Source organism: Penaeus monodon, chromosome 16 (assembly GCF_015228065.2).
Source record: "Penaeus monodon isolate SGIC_2016 chromosome 16, NSTDA_Pmon_1, whole genome shotgun sequence".
Lineage (NCBI taxonomy): Eukaryota > Metazoa > Arthropoda > Malacostraca > Decapoda > Penaeidae > Penaeus > Penaeus monodon.
In genome coordinates this window covers 25346857-25351856 of record NC_051401.1, presented here as the reverse complement: position 1 = coordinate 25351856, position 5000 = coordinate 25346857, and positions in this window count along the sequence as shown.

Sequence of the window (5000 nt, the reverse complement as noted above, 5' to 3'; positions counted from 1 at the left end):
ATTCTGTTCTTAAAAGGAAGGACTCATCTCTTCGTAAGGATATTATTAGAAGTTTTTATTAAGATTGCTGATTATCTTACATAGGAAAATAATTATTACTAAAATGAGATTCTGAAGATTCTTTGTAAGTGATGGGAAGAGCACTCTTGTTATCCCCCCTGCATGAACTAATAAAAGCTCGCCAGACAACAGGCAGGGTCGATCCAGACAGCATTATATTTCCATCACATTCCGCGCGCCCTAATAACGACGTTTCCCATCAGGCTTCGCAACAGATCTCACGGAGTCTAGAGAACCTGACCTGCAAAAGAGCCTATTGGGTAAGGCTGGAGAACCCTTCGGTCTGAGCCTCAACGCTTGTTTGGCACCTGCAGCGAAAAAAAAACAACGAAACTCGGTATACGAATATGAGTATGATGTAATACTAATATGATATCTTGACCAGAAAAGGTCAGTAAGTAAAGAACGATATAAACATAACCTGTTTATATCCTCGGAATATATTATTTCTTGGATGGATAAAGAAATACAGTTGAACAGTAAAAAAGAAATGTCAGATCAGCTTAATATAGTGTATATGCATATGCTATCTTGTGTATCTTTGTGGATGAATGTATGACTGGTTTATTTGAACGTGCAAAAACACACACACAAACATACATGCATGTGTGTGTGTGTGTGTGTGTGTGTAAGTGTGTGTGTGTGTGTGTGTGTGTGTGTGTGTGTGTGTGTGTGTGTGTGTGTGTGTGTGTGTGTCTTTCTCTCTTTTTCTGTCTCTCTCTCTCTCTCTTTCTTTCTCTCTCTCTCTCTCTCTCTCTCTCTCTCTCTCTCTCTCTCTCTCTCTCTCTCTCTATATATATATATATATATATATATATATATATATATATATATATATATATATGTATATATATATATATATATATATATATATATATATATATATATATATATATATATATATATATATATATATATATATATATATATATATATATATATATATATCACATACACAATCCCCTTCTAAAGGAAAGAAAAAACAAATCATAGAAAGGAACATATAAAGGAATTCCCACTCAAATATGCTCAATTTGAAAAGATCATCTTTGGAGTAAAATTGATTGATACAATTGATATCGATACTGTTATTATTGTTATTGATATTATGATTATTACATTGTTATTGATAATCTTGGTGACACTTAAGACAATGAAATAATACAAAAAAAGAATCCAAAAGTCAAGGAAAAAGGTAAACAATTGGTGCCAATTGGGTTAATTACTAAGTGCATCATAGATTGGGATTTAAAAGTATAGAGCATTCTCTCGGCATACCTAGTTGCTTGGGTCGGCACGTTTTATACCGTGTCAATCGAGATAGACGGTTTAACCACGTCTCTATAATAACAACAAATGTTCTAATGATAAATAACATCAGGACAGCAAATTGATGACCCCCGAGTTGTGAAATGCCTGGTGAATTGTTAATTGTCACCCTTCAGTGATCTTCATCAATGTTTGTGCCACTTGTGTCTCAGGATGCCTGACGAGGAAACCAGAAGCGAAGCTGCTATCTCTAGCAACACTAAAGATGACATCTATCAACGCATTCCGAGCACCGTCTTTCTGCAGTCATGACCCTTCCATGTAGTTCACCATCCTCGAGTGTGGTTTTACAGCGTAACGTATAAGCAAAACTGTCATCAAATTTAGTCTTGCAACATCTCTCCTTCCTCCAGATGTTTTGGCGCAAGTTTCAGATGTCATTTCGATTGCTGCGTTATCGGATGAGCCATATGAAGTGCTGAAGGTTGCATTGCTGTCGAGACTGGAATCTACCATTACTACCAGACTTAAGGAAACTTCTGATTTGTTACGTCGAATGAAGAAGCTCCTTGGTGACAAGTATGGTAGTTTTGACAAGACAGCGCCTGCCTTCGACACTGGCACCGAGGTTAGCATTTTGCCTGCAATGGCACGTCGCAAACCATTCCCTCCGACCATGAACTTGTATGCAGCCAACAGATAAAAAATCTTTGTATATAAATGGAGAACTCTAACACTCAACCTCAAGCTTCAGCGCACATTTCAGTGGACTTTCCATGTAACAGCTATGTCTCAAACCATACTTGGTGACGATTTTTTGAGAAACTTCAACCTCCTAGTTGACATTAAAAATCGGAGACTCCTTGTCACTATTTCTACGAAGTCTACTAATGTTCAACTTTTACATGGAAATAGCTTTCAGATCTCCACAATCGATGCAAACAACCCATCTGCATCACTGCTGAAGTCCTTTCCTTCACTTACTCAGCCATATTCTGCAACCCTTCTTATAAAGCATTCCGCTACTCTTCATATCAAAACAGCTGGTCAACCTACACATGCGAAGTCTCATCGATTAACTCCAGAACGATATTGCTTGGTAAAAGAAGAGTTCGAGTCCTTACTATATCTGGGAATTATCAGTAGAAGCTCCAGCAACTGGTCATCTTCACTCCATGTCGTTTCTAAGAATGGAGAACTACAACCCTGCAGAAACTACAGAGCTCTCAATGCTCAGACACTGATGGATTGTTACCTAATTCCCAATAATCAAGAATTTTCTTCACAATTTTCTAGATGTTCCATCTTCTCCAAAACTGATCTGGTTAAAGTATTCCACCAACTACCTGTCCACCATCAGACATCACGAAAACAACCATTATCACCCAATTTGGCTTGTATGAATATGTCCGGATGCCTTTTTGACTGAAGAATGCTGCACAAACATTCCGGCATTTTATTGATGAAGTTTTACAAGGACTATCATTTATCTTTGCTTATATTGATGATCTACTCATCGTTAGTAAGGATGAACATCAGTATCATCTAATGCAAGTCTTCAAATGTCTGAATGATTACAGTATCCAAATTAATGTGGAGAAGAATGTGTATGGAGATTCGTCTGTTGATTTTCTCAGCCACAGTTTCTGCAGCAGGTATCACTCCATTTTCCGCCAAATGTGAAGCCGTTCAATAGTTTCTTAAGCCCAACTACACAGCGCCAGTTGAAGGTGATATTGCCTACGATGCTGCTAAGCAAGCCCTTAGTGCAGTAACTACATTCAGCTTTCCCAGTCAAGATGCCCCAATGTATATCACTACTGATGCCTCCAACACTGGCACTGGAGCTGTTCTGCAACAATATGTGGAAGGTGGATGGAAACCTATAGTCTATTTCTGAAAGACACTAAATAATGCTGAACAGAACTATAGCACATTTGATTGAGAACATTTAGCTGTTTATAAAGTGATCAAACGATTTCTTCATTTAGTAGAAGGCAAGAAGATCGACATCAGTTCAACCGCAAGCCACTCTACTATTTTTAACACCAACAAGTCTACCTACACTCCTCGACAATATTGTCATATTGACTACATTTCACACCTCACTACAGACATCCAATACATCAAAGGCCAAGATAATACTCCGGCTCATGCCATGTCTCGCATTGTCTCTGCTGTCAATTCTTCCCTCACTGATTATGCAACAATTGCCGCAGACCAAACCAGTGATACTGAGCTGCAGCAACTGAAAAATAATCCTGCATTTCAACTAAAGAAAATTAAAGTTCTTGGAACAGATGTAGACCTGTATGCTGGTGTTTCTTTAGACACCATTCATATATATCTACCTCGGAAATATCGACATACCATATTCAAGCAACTTTATGACATCTCCCATCCTGGTGTGCGTGCATCAAGCATCTTCTGACCTCAAGATTCATCTAGATTGGTATCAACAAAGTAAGAAAATGGACACTCACGTATTGACAATATATGCTAACTATAAGAAGTAGCCTTTAGTTTCTTAAATGATAGAAGTAATAAACAATAAATTTAAACAATATACCATAATCAATATAATGGTAAACTGAGTGTTAAAATGGTGAAGTGTATGTAGGCATGGGAAACAAGTGTGTTCGCAGGGTAACAAGCGCGACGTCACGGCAAAGGAGGCCTAAGTTGCGCGGCAAGATAGTGAGGTGGTGAGATGGCGAAGATGTAGACGGCAGACGGGTGGTGAGCTCCACACGCTCCACACTACCCATGCGAGGGCAAACTTAACCCTGACAAGATTAGGCGAGGTTTCTGTACCCCTCAAATAAAATATAATTATAATAAATAAATAAATAAAAAATAAAATAAAAATATAAAAGCTTTTAATTCTGCTCCAAATTTCCATAAAGGCAAAATCCAAGGTCGCCTCTTAAACAAAGCAAGAACTCCATATATAACAGACACGCTCTTGCATTAAGTGTCAAACTTCCAAGGTATCTTGCCACACAGTTTCTCCAATGCCCTTCAAACCGGTTACCTTTAGATTCGATCATGTTCATGTTGATCCTGTTGGTCCCCTACCCTACTCCAATGGATACAGGTACATCCTCACCTGCGTCGACAGATTTACTAGATGGCCGGAGGCAATTCCTTGTGCTGACATTCATGCTGATACTATAACACGAGCCTTTATTGCTGGTACGGTATCATGATTTGGAGTACCAACCGACAGGGAAATTCAGGTTAAGTCAAATCTTTGGAGCAAACTTATGATTTTCCGTGAAATTCGACATCATGTTTCCATCCTCAGGCAAACGGTTTCGTCGAACGATTTCATCGTCAGCTGAAATCATTACTCATGGATCATCAACGCGAAGACTGGACTACTTCTCTCCTATCTCGTATTTTTAGGCATCAGGAGCTCTTTCAAATCAGTCCTTGGCTCCACTTCTGCGGAGCTTGTATATGGAACATCAGTCCGGCTACTTGGTGAATTCAGTTCCACTAGCTCCATTAGCTAAGCTCAGGAATGTGATATCCAAGCTTTCGACCTGTTCAGCCAAGGCAGCCGTCTTCAAGCAAGTCTTGTGTAAGCCAGGATCTTCACGACTGTACCCATGTGTTCGTCAGAGTAGATTCCATCCGACGTCCACTACAGCCACCATATAAAGATC